The 17,096-nt window shown below is 38.7% G+C and overlaps 1 protein-coding gene across 8 annotated transcripts in view; it reads right to left on the bottom strand.

Moving 5' to 3' along the window:
- Positions 1 to 17,096, bottom strand: part of ELMO1 (engulfment and cell motility 1) — a 320,189-nt gene that overhangs the window by 170,990 nt on the left and 132,103 nt on the right. The window lies entirely within an intron of this gene.

Here is a 17,096-nt window from a genome sequence, read left to right as displayed (position 1 = left end):
CGAGAGTACGTCTCCATCAAAAAATGCCTATTGTCTGCCATGCTCTTTTATCAGTATCACCTTTGCAATGCCTCCAGCTCCACTCATCATTCTGACACAGAAAGATTTCCCTAGTCGCTTTGCGATGGCATTTCTATTCTGCAAGATCCAGCTGACAGAGACTTTAAAAGTGCATTTACTATCAGAAAACTAACTGGCAAAGATGAGCAGAGATTTCTTCTTCTCCCGTCAGTCTGTTTCTGCTGTGTGCTCAGGGTCTGATCCACCCACCTTACTGACAAAAGCATGGTTTTTACTTCTCCTGTTGATTCTGTCAGGCCATGACATGGTAGAAATATCAAGATTCTACTTTCTTGCCTGTCTTTCCTTTAGATGTATGATAAGTTGGTTTTAGCCAGTCAATAATTCATAGTCAAGTGAAAGATTAGAAATACTATAAAGAGAAAAATGATACATTAAGATGGCTGCTGCCACTTTAAAAGCAGACAAAGATTTTGGGCTGAAGACAGTGTGCAAAATTGTTCATTTTACATCTCCAGCTTAGGAGAACCGGTGTACAAGCAATGCAATCATAGGCTCATCATTCTGCAATAGAGAATCAAGAGGATGTCTGAAATCCTAGTTTTTATATGTGGCAGATATTTCAAAAGGGTAGTAGTCTGGAGTGCGAAAAAAACTGCTGAGTTGTGTTTTCCAAAAATTCTTCTTTTTTAAAAATCTTTTTGGGTTTTTTTAAACTTTCATCTCTTCCTCTGAATGATGAATATATGCCCTTTGTGGGTATTTCCCTGACTCAGCCTTTCATTTTCCATGTGTGATACATTTATCAGTCAGAACATTTAAAATCAGTACAAGACTGTTTTACACAGATCATAAGCCAAACAGGCTTCTGGAAGGAGAAACCTTCCCTCCTTGCTACTTCCAAGCATTCCAGAAAGTGTATTATTTGAAAGGCTGGGTATGGCAGACATACAAACGCCCCCTTCCCCTGACACCCAGCATGAACATCTTAGCAGGACCTTCCATGCATTTGAAATCAGCTTCGTTTTGGGCGTAAAGTACAATTCCTGGGGAACACCACTTGACACAGCCTCGCCATGAGCACAGGTCATTGAGAAAGCTGTTGAGAGGTGTCAACAGGGAACTACACAGCACCAGTGGTACAATGCCTTTTGCGAGCAGAACTTCAGTGTCACAGAATCACAGAATGTTAGGGATTGGAAGGGACCTCAAAAGATCATCTAGTCCAATCCCCCTGCCGGAGCAGGAACACCTAGATGAGGTTACACAGGAAGGCGTCCAAGCAGGTTTTGAATGTCTCCAGAGGAGGAGACTCCACAACCTCCCTGGGCAGCCTGTTCCAGTGTTCTGTCACCCTCACTAAGAAGAAGTTTCTTCTCAAATTTAAGTGGAACCTCTTGTGTTCCAGTTTGAACCTATTGCCCCTTGTCCTATCATTGGTTGTCACCGAGAAGAGTCTGGCTCCATCCTCATGACACTCACCCTTTTTATATCTGTAAACATTAATGAGGTCACCCCTCAGTCTCCTTTTCTCCAGGCTAAAGAGACCCAGCTGCCTCAGCCTTTCCTCATAAGGGAGATGCTCCACAGATGCAGTGTCAGGCTGCACACATTCTCTCTAACCCCAATCTACAGCACAGGCAGAGTATACACCTGGATAAATACTTGTCAGTCAGAGAATATTCAGCTACCTTCCTTCAGATAATAATATTAGCACTCATCCCAATGGTATCTAGAATGTTAAAAGCAAGATACTGAAACAAAAAGGCTGACCTGTTGCTTGAATAGTTCTTCAGCCCATTCTACATGCCAAATTACATAGAAACATTGACAAAAAAAAACCAGTGGGGACATGAGAAACCTCACCACATTTAGTAAGGATGACTTGTTTTGTTTCTAACCACCCCTGCTTGTTCGACGTTCAATCAGAAAAGCCACCACTTATTTTTTTTCAGAGTCAAGTCTATAAACTCAGTTATTTTCAGCTGCTTGTTTCAAAAGTTTCTGTCACTTTGGATCCCAGGATAACTGGGGCTTGTTCTCCAGCTCTGTTAAGTCCAATAACTGGAGATATGCCAATAAATAACTGGAGATATGCCAACTGATAATAGCTGAGGATCCAAAGACAGTTCTGGTGTGTGTGAGACAATACATTATCTTCAATTATTCTTCAAATTCGAAAGGAATGCCAGTTGCTTTGTTCCCTTCCTTCTTCCTCCCTCCCCCTAAAATCATCCTTTTCTTAACACGCTGGATGTTTGTGGTTGAAATATTAACTTATTGAGAGTGGGTTTAGAAATGAGATACAAAGCTAAATTATCTAAAATGCTGTAGGGAATAATTCAGAAGTATGCAAACACCCCCACCTACAACATAATTTATTAAATATATGGAACACAACACTTCAGGCATATTAGCTGCATCTGTTTAGTACAAAGCCTACTGCATTTTTCTATTTATAAAAAGCCAAGAGTAAGAAACACAAATGGAACAGATTTGTTAGCTCAAATTTTTCAGATTTTTTTTTCCATTAGACTGAATATCATCTATGCATCCTTCAGCTTCAGCATATGAGTGGTATTTAACAGCTTATGCTCTTATATCACACATGTTAATATACCAAAAGCTTTAAGACTTTGTTAGCCAGCTTAACAGGGTACTGTGGAAATAAAAATTCAATCTTTTGGATAAGATGTAACTCAAAATCATGTCTACTTATGCCATTAGAAAAAAAAAAGAAAATCATGTGGCATGTTTCAAAAAATTACAGCTATTCTGGATAAATCCAGAGCAGTAATTATATTCAGACAACCTAGAATCTGCATGCAGTCCTAGCTGCATGAAGCTTTCTTCTCTATCTCTCGGCCTGAGTGGCTCCACTGTCCTACTCTGAGCTTCCAAAGCAATCTCTGAGAGATGTATAGATTTCAGCTGTAAGGTTGTGTTCTCACACCAAGATGCCTAATGACAGCAATGATGCACTGTCTGTAGATAACTGCTAAAGGAATAAGCACCACTCCTTCCTTATATTATACCTAATAACAGTATCTTCCACGCAAATATGCTGAAAACCTTTTATTTCCCTGCATTCCCAGCCTATTTAGGAACAAAATTTATTTCTGCCTTGACAGATTTTGATCGTCTATTACAGATTTTGCATCAGTGCTATGTTCAACTATGTAAATCAGTTGCCAAGTCATGCTAGTTTGTCCTGAAAGCAGCTTGTAGTAGCTGCTAAACCTGGTCATAGCTGTTTTACATGGAAGACCAAATCTCTGTTTTCCCAACCCCAAAGCACCTCAGGTGAAATGCTACTCTCTAAGCCTCCCTTCTGCAGGTTTATATGACAAAAGCACTACAGAAGATCCCAGGGATGAATTAGAACTGTAAAAGAACTGATGATAAAAGAGCTAGAGAACTTCAGAAAAGGAAGAGTCAAATTTAAATTGTGTCGATCTAAAATGAACCCACTCAAAACTGGTCATATTTTTTTCTACAGAAAAAGGAACAATCTGTCTACAAAGATAGTGCCAAAGAACCGTGATCACTTTCTCCCATCTTCAATTACTTGCACTTATTCATTTTCTTCTTTCTTTTAAGTCTAAACCACTGTTCTGTGGGCTCGGAAGGAAAGCAATCACCTGGTTCTACAGCACCTACGCAAAAACCCTCCCTGGGTCAAATGAGGAAATTACAGTAGTGCATACAGGGATGTTTTTTCATAGGAACTCTGGATCAGGAGGGTGGAAACTTTGATATTTGCAGTGAATTGTTAATTGATAAACTTATGCTGGAAGTACCAACTACCACACCATTTACCCCTCCTTAAATAATACTGAAGTTTTACACGCAAAATGTTCTCACCTGCTGATTTACACAAGAATTAGAAATATGAAAAAATGTTACCTTTAAAAAAAAAATAAGAGGTAGTCAGTTAAAATTCTTAATGAGGAAGTAATCTTGTGTTTTTATTTAACAGCCCTGTATTCAAAGAGATTATGATGCACACAACTTCCACCATCTAATTTAATGAGATACAACAGTGACTTGGGAATTTTCAACCTTTATGGCTTCAATGAAAGCCAGAACTAACAAAAAGATTTGTTTTTCCCTTGCTAATTCTTTAAATATTCAAATGTGCTTTATTTTTCTTCCAAACCCAATTTTTAAAATTTTCCAACAGACCTTTATGATAGAATGAAAATGTATCTGGACAATCCCTGAATTATTAAAAAAAAAAGTAATAATAAAAATGCTGTCTACCTCAAGTCAGAAGTATCCAAGCTCATCAACTGTTTTATCTTTTAAAGAACATGCAAAACATCTTCTAAGAAACATTCAGTGCAAGCCACTTAAATCGCATCCCCGCTACCCTACCACATATAAAGTACTCAGGTATATGACTACTCAATATAGTTTTCATAAAGACTTACAAATTCTGTCTGCATGCAATTATGGCAGTTTTTCCCTCAACATATTTCTAGGATTTTTCCAGCTTTGTGTTTCAGCAAATATTTGGACATTTTTACCTGCTTAACTTTTAATTTTTTAATGACAGCTTTGCAATACATATTAGTAGACTGCAAATGTTAACCTTCAATAACAAAACTCACTCCAATCTACATAATGTGTTAAGCAACAGCCTTTCTGAACCAAGTTTGAACACACCAATACAAAACTGACTGTCTCAATAGCAAAGAAATAGTAAGCACAACCTGCACATAGTTTGCCCTATGAAAAGTAAGAAAAAATAAATAAATCATCATAATATGACTACCATATTCCCTTGATTCATTGAGCTACTACGTAATCCAATGTAAAGCACCACAGAGCTCTACCTAAGTCATCACCAGAAATCTGTCCCAATCATGAATGGATGCTATGGTGGTCAGAATTGCAAAAATCTTAATGTTATGATGGTGTAACTAAATCAGCTAAGATAAAACATAACAGGGAACATCAAAAGACAAGCATTGTGTATTTTCAGCCCTGAATAAATTACACATTGTAAAGCAAGACATAAAGCTCTTGCATAATTACTTTTATGCATACCTATATTACAGCATCACAGTTACATGGAGGTAATGCTTTTGATTCCAAGATCTTAAGTCCTGTGGACTGGCACCAGTTTGAATGCCTAAAAGAATATAAACCGAGTGCTATAAATTGGAGTGATCACATCTTGCCCAATGCATGACAACTATGAACCACCTTTCAGGTTTTATTTTAGTTAACAAGGACAAACTTTAAAGTTGGATACATGCTTAGCACTTCACGGATTGTTCATGAAATATTATTGATGTAATGTGTTCTGGGCAAATGAAGTTATCAAGTAGTAACAGGTCACATACTCTCTCGGGGGTATTCAAAATGAATCAATGGGTCATGGTCATTTCAATTACATTTTTTCAGCACGGCTAATTAGTAACAGATATCTCCCAGTATCCACAAAGTTTACAGAATAACTGAATAAGTAGTTAAACATCTACTTCCAGATCTAGCTAGACTGGATGGAGAAATTAAAAGCCATACTACTTTATTACTCCACACTTGAGATTATCAGTTCATTTAACAGCCATGTCAGTGGACCCTGCCAGGTATCCTGTTCCACACTTCTGGGCAGTGAGTCCTCTGTAGATGAAACTGTTGTTGCACAAGTCATAAGCTAATCCAGATGTCTTTCACTGAAGGAAATTGGGGACCATTCCCAGAAGACTTTCTAGAGGCTCAACTAAAAGGGTGTGAGGCAAGTACCCCTCCAGCCAGGGCAGCTGGAGAGCAACCAAGGGCTACAGCTTCTTAGATAGCTCCAACTCTTCCAAATCATCATGGAAGTCTATTACCCATGTCCCGGCCAGCAAACAAGTTTTGGTGTTGTTTGAACTACAGCAGTCAAGAAATATACAAGGCTTGGAGTATCCCCAACATAAAAAGAAATAGTTTTATAAACACGGGGCTTTGCAGGACCTTGGAATGTGTCAGGAGATAACTGGTATAGTTTTACCAGTGTCACTAAAGCAGTTTGCCTTTTCTGCATAGACAGGATCTAAGGCATGAATTCTCATCTTGCCCAGCAGGATCATTATCAAGCTAGCAAGAAGACAGTCATGTGAGAAAGCAGTGTGAAAAGTGCTAGCAGGAACAGCAAGCAAAGGAAATTAATGCATCTAAACTTGAATATGGTGAACAAACACAGATTAGATGTTTGCAACTAGATGGAAGTCAATCATAGCAGAAACAAAATCTACCCAAGTAATTTTATCTGTTTGTGAATCCCATCAGATCTGTAAATTAGTTTGACTTCATAGAATGGTTTGGGTTGGAAGGGACCTCTGGAGATCATCCAGTCCAACCCACCTGCTAAAGCAGGTTCACCTAGAGTAGGTTGCACAGGAATGTGTCCAGGCATTTTTATAACATCTCCAGAGAAGAAGACTGCACAACCTCTCTGGGACTTGGTGTTCCTAAGTCAAATTTTGGCATGAAAAGCCTTTTCTGAGCTCAGGTAAGCTCAACATCTGCTGATGGTACACTGTGACTTCCCCTCATTATTTAAGTACAATGGCTAGCATTTTTGGTATACAAGCATTAACGGTCCTGACTGATGGTTCAAAGACCGCTTTTAAGGAGAAATTCAGAGCTCTTCCACAGGCCACAAAACAGTTAGCAAGCGTACATATGTATATATTTTAGCACATGGCCAAAACACGAGTGGTATAGACTATTGCCAAGGAAAAAATAAAATAGAAGAATCTCTAGATCTTTTTATTAAGTAAAATGAAAGGTTCAAAACCAAGTTCTGCCAAATCCTGGGCTGCTTGAGTCAGTCTTCTAACAATCTTTTTGATTGTTTTAGTTACACTTTAGACAGTTTTATCTAAACTTACCCTTTTTCACATAACATTTGCCTCTGTAATTAAGGTGCATTAATTAGAACACCTTTCAGTTGTGGTTTCTTTTAAGGAAAAATTACTTAAGTTATAAGCAACTGAGTAAAATCAGGGTAAAAATAATCATTAGAATTTCCTCAAGGATGGGTATCTACAGGGAACCCGCATGGGAACCAGCTCACTTTATTGCTGCGGTTGCCTCTCCCATACATCTTCACTCAGAAGACTTGAGTGAAACTCCAAATGGGATCCTTCCTGCTGTAACAACTATGAGCTCCAATAACGGATATGCTGCTTACGTGCCATGGTAGGTATGGCACAACCACAGAACAAGAAGACTGCGTCTCCATTTGTGCAGTGAATTATACTTCCCTTGGAACTTCATTAATAACAATGACTGCAGTGGGTCGTGACATCCCTGTATCTTTACAAACTGTGTTGCTTTGAGAATGGTGAGCTTTGCAAAGAACCTAAACCCAGTATCGCAAAAGTAAGTTGGGATAGATCTTACTCTCCTTTTAGATATTCCAGAATAAAGGTTTCACGCTTTTCTTTTCCAAGCAAGTAAGCTAAAACGGCTGTTGTAAAACAAGGAAATGGCCAGGCTGTATTTAGTTCAAATAAAGAGCAGAGAGAAGTTACCCCTGTGTCTGAGAAAACTCAAAAATGAATCAGCCATGTGAATCTATCGGCTGCCTGGCAGCCAGATATAGCAGCTGTTGAAATTTAAACCCAGGGAATTGAGGGGAAATGTCATCCGCGGCGAGGCGTACGGAACTCAGTCCAAGGCAAAAATCGTGCTGCCACTATGGAGCTGCCGCTTCTTTTATTACCTGTGACCAGGTCAAGCTTCCAGTAACCACAGAGGACAAGCTGAAAACTAATCTATAGTAAAGGAACTGTCAACATCTATGATATTTTAGCTACCTTTGGATGTAAGTCCCTTATACAACATGACTAGCTCAACAATCGCATCTTCCCCCTGCTTGAGTACAAACAGCCAGGCTTTGTAGATGTCAGAGATGGGTTTGGAAAAAAGGACAAAAACCTTTGAATCAATACTTCTGTCTTAAGCCAACAATAGCTTATGCCCATCTTATAGCATAGCCTCATGGGTCCTCAGTAGCGAGGTAATTTAAAAGAGAGGCAAAAAAAACACTGGATCCATTTATTGGGGAGTTTCAGTTCATCCACCTTCCACTTTTCTTTGCCTCTTTTCACAGGAATCTCAAGCCCTTGTGACTAGAGCTGTGCTCTGTAAAATGCAGATATGTTTTGCATGTCTGGGCATTGTTCTGTTCTGACTCCAGTTTCCTCCAGTCAGACATCAATAAGAGGATGGAGCTGTACCAAAATGTAGGAAGATTTTTTTTTTAATTAAGGGATTTTAATATGAACACATACCTTTGCTGCTTATGTAGGGGCTGTGTAATAAGCCAACTCCAAAGAACAATCAAAATATTCAGAACTCAAATACAAAGGCAAAATAATTCAGTTATTCACAAATGAGTCACTTTTCTCCTCCTTGTCTTCTAATTCATTCACACTTCTAAGTTAATGAAATCACATATTCAAAGAGAATGCCTGTAATTCTTTATCACTGAAGAAAATATAGATACTTTGTATGCAATGTTATTTACTGCCCTTTAAATCTTACAACAGGAAAAAAAGAAACATGAGAAACGAGAGGAGGGGAAACAGAGCAATATGTACACTTAAGTAACATACATATCTGTTTGCATGCATTGCATAAGCTAGAATATCACATAGGAGTTTAAAAAAAAAAAAAGCAATAATTAATATTAAATTGAATTTACACTGTTTCACAAAACTACCATCAAGTATCAAGCAAGGTTTTGTGTGGAAGCAGCTATCCAAATCAAGCTTTGTGAAACAGATGAAGCACACGCTACAAAAGACATCTTATCATATCTGACCAGTTCGGGGAGGGCTGCTTCTTCATCTTATTTTTTCTGCACACAAATTCTGAGGCATGTGCAGTGCATAATATCCAGAAAACAATGTCCAAGATCACCTCTAAGAGAAGGGATTAGAACTCTGCTGTTACGATACACTTGAAACAAACTACTCAGATGTACTGCACCCAAATCCATGAAGCTTGCCTGCCCCCACAAGTTTAGAACTGGGTTGCACATAGTTAATCAGCAGCAAACAAGAAAACAATACAGTGAATTCATAGATAAGATATTGCCCCTAATTTGACATTAGCGTATTTATATTTGTTAGTGGATTTTCTTCAGAAGAGGCATAGTTTTTTAAATCACAAGGAGTTTAAGATTTTTATCTTACAATTTCACAATTAAAAACATTGGAGAGGTAAAATAATGCAAAAAAAACCCTAACCTTTTACCCTCTCCAAAATAATAGAACTTCTCCTGTCATTACAAAACTTATTTAAAGGATGATTCCTGCAACTAAAATTTATAATAAGCACAAAATAATCAAATGAAGTATTAACAAAAAATCGAAATACAAGAGATTAAGATTCTACAGAGTTAGTCCATTCTCGCAGACACATAGATACAGATATTTCATTCGAATTAGTTTCTAACTTCATTCTTAAAGTGATACTAAAAGGTCAAAGAAGGTTGGCAGCCCATCAAAAAGTGATTTTTTTTTTTTTTTAATCTTTTCTTCTCTGGAAGGACTAAAGCTAAGAGGAAGTCAGCAGTATATGGTAAATGACCAGTTTATTCATTTCACCAGTGTGCAAGTTGAATTGTTAGACACCCAGAGCTCCTGACAATCCTGGTAATTCACATGCAGCTTCATGGCAAACAAGAACAGCTTTAACATATAGATTTCCCGGCCTCAGTTGCTGGTCACTGTAACGATGCATCTGACCCAGGAGCCTCTTTCTGTGCAATTACTGGCTCAGAGCAACGATACTAACTTCATATAAACGTAGTAACTCTTCTAATACATAGATACCATCCATTGCGCATCTCATGATGTCAGGCTTTCCAGGTTACAAACTGACTGATTTTTGGCAATCAAGTCTCTCAGGTTTTCTCCCAGCCATTTAGAAGCTTATTCCTCCAAACAGCAGTAATCCTCTTCCCTCCTGTTAACACTCGGGGTCAGCAGACCACAGCCTGATTATGAACAAAAATGCACTGTCTTTGTTTGGATTTACTTATCAATTCACAGTTTTTATCACCCATCTCTCTCTCTCTATATATATATATATGTATATATAAAATTTTTTTTTCTTTTTTGGGTCATTCTCCGGTATTTATTCCACCCTGCAATCATACCTGGCTGAGAAGCTACACAGTCACCTGACAGCATCTGTGCCTGTGGCCAGAAGAGATCACTCCTCTCTCTCGGGGGTCGCACACCAAGCCGTCCTGGACAACTCTGTTCCACTCACCTACATGAAAAGCAACCAAGCTGTCCCCTGCCTGTGCTCATCAGCAGGTACCTGTCCCCGCTTCCTTCCACTGCTCCAAGGGGTTCAGGGGCTCAAAGGAAGAAATTTATTAGCTCTGGGGCTTAAACTTTTCTAAGTTATACCAGAGAAAATCTCCTCCACAGCCACACGTTGACTTGAAGGTCTCAAGTAAATCTAGATGTCAGTGTGGATAACAGAGTTTCAGCATGAATTCTGCTAAGCCACAAGCCTTGGTGTGCAGTGCTTCACCCTGTGTGCAGCAATCCTATTTCCAAAATAGTTCCACATCTTCACACCAGATTGGATATTAGGAAACATTTCTTCACGGAAGGGGTTGTCAGGCATTGGAACAGGCTGCCCAGGGAAGTGGTGGAATCACCATCCCTGGAGGTGTTGGAAAGATGTACAGATGAGGCTCCTAGGGATACGGTTTAGTGCTAGAGTTAGGTTATGGTTGAACTCTATGATCTTAAGGGTCTCTTCCAACCAAAATGATTCTACGATTATATGAAATACATAGCACAGTGTGAAACTGTGGAATGCTTAATTTATGGCAAACAGTAACTTAAAACTACGAGACTATGCTTATGGGAAAGAATGCAGTAAGTGACACACCTATGGGCTCCTAACAGCACCACACACAGGGTGGCAGTGAGAGTCAGCTTGTGTGGCACCTCCACGATTTCCATATTTCTGCCTCTTAGGTTTGGAAAGAGATTGATGCTCTGCTGCTATTGCTCACATTTGCAGAACCTGGCCTGAGCTAGCAATCAAATGTAAGTATTTTCTGATCACATCTTTAACTACATTTACAAAATCGGATTTTTTACAGATATGCAGAGACTGCTGGGAAAACAAAACAAAACAAAAACAACATCCCCAAACAAACAACAAACCACAAAACAAAACAAAAGCAAAAAACCTCACAAAACCACAACCAACCAACCAACCAACAACAACAACAAACCCACAAAAACAACAACAAACCACTAAAAAATCCACGTTGCAAGAAAGCATCCCCGTCATCACAAGGCTGAGAAACACTCAGACACAGGAACAAACTACTATTTCAGAGGGAAAAAAAAGATCTCACCAGTAAGTGCCAGACAGTAAAGAAGCTCTACTTACAGTGTACTGTATAGCAAACTGTAACATGCAAGCCAAATTATGTAACTTTTTATTGCCCTAGTGGATAGCATTTAGCCTACACATCAAACATCTGCTGGCATTCAACTGAGAAATGGGAATTTACAGCCCAGAACAGTTATTTCTCCTATTTCTAAGGCTGAAAGGATTCTGTACTCATGCAAGTGAGCTGTTGAACATTTATGAACAGCCTACATCTGGTTTGATGCTAGTGCCCTCTGCTGTGAAGTTTTACAAATTAGCACCTTGCTTTTAAAATGAGGTTCAGCTGTACTACAAATAATATCAAGCCATATAAATACAGTAAATCAATGATTTCTATCTTCAGGTGAATACTAAAACAAAACAAACAAACAAACAAAACAAACAAACAAGCAAAACCAACACCACCAATCCTGGCAGACATTCAGCATTAGTGTAAAGAGATGATCTAAGTATTCACTTCCAAAACATTCTGTGAGACTACCAGTGGAGCTGCATACTGTAAAATAAACTAAAATATTAAGCTAATAAAGTTTAAAGATTCCTTTGTTTTACAACAAGTGAACTAGAGACTTTTTTTTTAATGGGAAATAAAATTTAAGAATTCCTTTTCAGACTGAATTATCTCCATACAGATTCGGGAAATTCACCTGCAAAATTAACCACTGGGCTCACTGACTGTAGCTCCTCCAAGTGCCAGTATGGACTAGTAAAACACTTAGTTACATCTTTAACATCACCACCTGTTCATTTGTATTTCTTTCCTCTTCCATTCTGTTTTTCTTTTCTTGTACTTCACACATTTCGTTCACCTTTCTAATGCAGGTTTCAGTACCTCTTCTTGTGGTTGTTCTGCCAGAGATCTATCGAGTAGTAACGTTCACAGAAACGTGAAGGAAGCAAGACATCAAAAGCAAATGGAAGCTTGAAAGAGAGGTTTAAATTACAAGTAAAACTGTTTGTGTCACCCACAGTTTAGGTTGTCTGACACTTTCAATTTTCAGACTTTCTTTTCCTTCTGATACTTTACAACTACACAGTGTTCCAAAAAGATGGACCTGATTTGAAATCACTATATCTCTGCAACCACAAGCTAACAACTATTTTCTCGATGTTGTCCATACAGCAGTTGAAGGAAACATAGACCATTTATAAAGTTAGCAAGTTTTAGTAGCCTTTTATTAGACCATTTGTAAATTTTTTGTGTAATTGTAACATACTGGGTCAATCTTTTCGAAACACCCTGTATTTTAAGTGCCAGGACAGAATGCCTAGCATCTCCTTTAGGTTCAAATGCCTTAGCAAGCTTTAGCAAATTATTTGATAATTTTTAGGAATGTTTTACTGAACACTGTATTGATCTTATTAGATCAATTTTTACACAACTGTTTGTCAAGAAACTCCAGCTCTCTCACACTATGCAAGAAAAACTTCCAGTTTAGTAAAGACTTGTCCTTGTGTCAGTCTTGAAATTCCTCTGGAATGTGGGCTACATTTTGCGACATTATAAAAACTCAGGATGAACTGAATGTAAGTCTTTTGGGAGTGTTCAGTTTTTTCTGAAGACACTGCCTGTCCTGAGCATTCCCTGGCCACATCTTCAAGGTTTAGAGAAAAAGCAAACCAGTAGTGGAGTGGAAAGAGAAGTTAAGGGCACACACAGCAACAGCGAGGAAAGGGTCAAGGTCAGGCGTTGGGGAGTGGGGAGGCTTAGAGAAAGAAGCAGAACAAGAGTGGTAGGATAGAAACCAAGCCAGATGGGAAGGAGGACTATCATTATCAGCTTGGAGCTAAGCAAGAGAGACAGATCATGACAGAAATGCAGAGCAAAGTGTAAAGGAGGAGAAAAGCAGAGACAGAGGAAATACTGCACATGCATGTAATTAAGTGTGACAAAGAGGGAAGGAAATTAATTAAGGCTTTATAGACTTATTTCTGTCTTTTCCTAAAAATATTCAATTTTGCTGCTCTAGTTCAACGTGGTGTTGCACTTCTGATGCAGACAATCTGAGCGAAATACACAAGCATTTCAAACCTTGACATCAGTTTAGATGTTTTCACTAGTTTAAGATCAATATTACATGACATCCTGGGCTGTTATTCCCAGAGACTAGATCTTGTTCATGAGATATTGCTATACACAGCAACAGGATTATACATAAAAATGTTACTCTCTAAGACCAGGAACGACAGAATTCGTTCTCAAATACTGTTTTGTCTCAAGTACTTCCAAATAAGTGTGTAAGAAAGCAAATACAATCATATCAATCTCTGTATCTTTTCAATTAAAACGTCATCAAATACTGCAAGTAACAGCCACTATACAACCATAAATCTCTCGTAACACCTAGAAATAAATATGTATGATTAGCCTTTACCTTCCAAAACTTACCCTGAGGAATAAATCAGCAATAACTTATTTGTAAAATACCTGCTGAAAAAGTTCAGCTTCAAAACTGAAGGATAGAATAGAGTGAAACTTGCAAACAATGGAGAAGAGCAACCTCTAGTGGTCATAAGGGTAAAAATTAGAGGAAAAAAATATATATATTCCTGTCTTACCACACTGGTTCAATATCAAATGGAATTTCAGTGGCAAAGCATAGACCATATATTTTTCCTGGTCTTAGCATCTGGAAATGTAATTCTGGTAAATGTTAATTAAAAGGACACTCAAATCTATGAACCATCTACTACAACGAAAGGTAAGAAGAATCTCCTTTCTGGTGAAGTACCATTAGACATGGTTTCTGCTCTGCTGCATGGTGCAGCTATCATTAATTAATGATAAAGTATTTTACTTTAGGGCAGGCCATTGTTACATACAGAAATATGGCAACCAAACTGAGGGTCAGGCACTTCTGCCTTGAGCCAATGCAGTCTCAGTCACTGCATATCTGAACAGCTCAGCAAAATTAAACCTTCTCAAACTGATTATTTTTCCAACAAGAAGTGATTGCATGAGCTTTGAAATAGTAGATAGGGAAAGAGAGGGATGTGGGACTAGAGAGAGTGGAGAAGGATGGAAAACTACAAATCATTGTCAGTAGTACAGACAACCTGTCATCTATGCTGTTCTACCATTAAGCCAACAATTCTTATCAATTTAAAAATCAAAAAAGGATCAGATCTAGATTGGCACACAGACCGTATCACTCCAAAAAATGATCCTCTGCCACTGCCAAAGCCAACAAGATAATCTGAATGTAAGAAAGCATTACTTTTATTATAGATGAAAAGTTCCCTCAGGGGATAAACCATGCAACACTTTCCATCACCGCAGAATGTCACTGACAGAAGGAAACAGCAGAGACATATGAACAGAACAGCTGAAAACAACTACTCAAGACATTTTAGATGAGTTTTTCAACATTTACCCCAGTTCCAGATTTTAGTCCCCAAAACAAAAAGCTTCAGCTTCCTATCCTGGATTTTCCCACTCCTACAACTCATAAATAGTTTTTGAGACTTCAAACACTCAGGTTTTCCTTTTTTTAGCAAGAAAAAGGATGACCTCAGGTCCTCAACAAGAGTAGCTAAGTAAATGTATCACATGGGGTCTCTGCTTCTGTCCACCTCACTCTCTCCCTCCTAGGAAAGTCTTATTCTCTCTAGCCTCACAGACTGCAACCATTAATCCAGGTGTCCAGCTGGAACAAAGGGGCTTCGGAGATCTAGCTGACATTAACAACTCCAGAAAATTTATTGACTATTAATCCTAGACTATGCTCCTGCAGGGCATGGCATCCCAACCCAGTTCTTCCTTTTTATATCCCATCTCAATTTACTGCTTAATCAACTACCACATTGTGCACTGCCCTTTCACCACAAGATTTCATTCTGACTCTACTTCTTTCTATCAGAGTCAGTAATAAAGGCTGAATAATTATCACACAGGAATCAAAGTATTTACCTACTGCCTTTCTATCAATAGAAACATGAAATTCCTTTTAATACACACGCATACTATACTAAGTACACCCATTCCTCAAATCTGTGGTCATATAATTTGTCATTAATACTAGGTTACAATAAATCAACAGTTTAAGTTAAATTCTTCAAAACTAGGATGCAACTATTTCAAAGCCAAAAATAATAAGCAAAATTAACACCATATGTTTAGGAAACAAATGAATCTAACTATGTTTGAGCTATTTAAGTCAGAACCTCCCACTTTGTTAAAAAAATGAAAAGGAAAGCATTTTGTCTACAGGTCAGTTAGAGGTGGGACTCTTAGTGCTGACCATTATTACAGTTGCCCAACACTTCTCATCACTACATCTTGTTCTCAGTTGTTAATAACTTGGACAGCACTTATCACGGCAACTGAAGTTTTCCATGCTGAAGCAAACGTTAATCTTTGGAACATCGCAGCTAAACCCAGACCACCCCTTTCTGAAAATAAAAGACAGGAAAAATGCAGTTTGGGTCTGTCTTTAGAAAGTCCTGGCACTTGCAGTGCAAAGGCTGGAAATAAGAGCCACCTGACTGAGCTGGCTTTATACTGATGGAGGAACAAACATGGTGGGAAGAGGAGGTGGAGAGGGGGAGGCAAGGGAAAACCCAGAGTAGAACCACACCAAGAGGAGGGAGTAGGAGTGGAAAAAGAGGAAATTCAAGGAGATTGAATGAGTGAGGTAACAGGGATCACTGATCCAACATGCTGGAAAGAGACAGATCCAACCTGAGATCAAAATGGAATAAGGAGCCCAAGGGGAGTGGGAAATCAAAACCAAAGATGAGGCAAAGAAAGGCCAGAGGAGATAAGGTATCACGAAAGAAAGTGAGATAGCACAGCAAGGAAACTGCAACAGAACAAAGAAGGAGCCTCCAAGCTACCACAGCTCAGGGAGCAAGCCCAGAAGCAGTCTAAAGACAGAGTTAGCAGAACTCAGAAAGGTGTCCCAGCAAGAACAGCAGGTAAAGGCTGGAGTATGTCTACACTTGCTGCTGTCATGTGAGTTTGCCCCTCTTGCTGGTAATCGTTACAAAATATTAATTACATTATTACAAATTATGTCACTGATAACCTTCTTCTTTCAGTGCAGAGAAGGGATTTCCTCTGGGGATATATCACGACATGAAGGAGAAGGTTACTCTGCCCAATCATAATTTGTCAAAGGAGATTAAAGTCATTTAGAAAACAGCCTCAGAGGGGTTTCTGTTTGAGATAGCTGCAGAAATAAACGTACAGAAAGAAACAAAAATGGATCCAAGGGAATAAATCACTTTAGATAGCTATCCAGGCAGCTAGCTACTGACTTGGTCTTAAGTTATTCTTGGCCACAGCAACATAGGGACTCTCTGTTTTATACAATAAATGTCTACATTTCACCTGCTCTGGAGAGAAAAAAACCTGACTCACTATAGTCACTCTGACACACAGATGACTCCTGCCTGCAAAGGTAATATCCTGAACAACTGCATTTGCTGGTGGAACAGAAACAACCTAAACTTCAGGCCAAACCTCTTAGTTTAGACAGCCACAGACTTAGCCTATCTAGAGGGAGGCCTTAAAGACTGGAATGTGCAAGACATTAACTGTATGTTCCTTCATTTCCCAAATGCCTGACTTGATATACTCAGCTCTGCTTACAGTAACTCACACAGGTGTAACAGAAAACACATACTGAGAAAAGCAG

Source organism: Streptopelia decaocto, assembly GCF_964273445.1.
Source record: "Streptopelia decaocto genome assembly, chromosome: 2".
Classification (NCBI taxonomy): Eukaryota; Metazoa; Chordata; class Aves; order Columbiformes; family Columbidae; genus Streptopelia; species Streptopelia decaocto.
The sequence above is the reverse complement of the archived record's forward strand: the minus strand, read 5'-3'. Positions and strand labels throughout refer to the sequence as shown.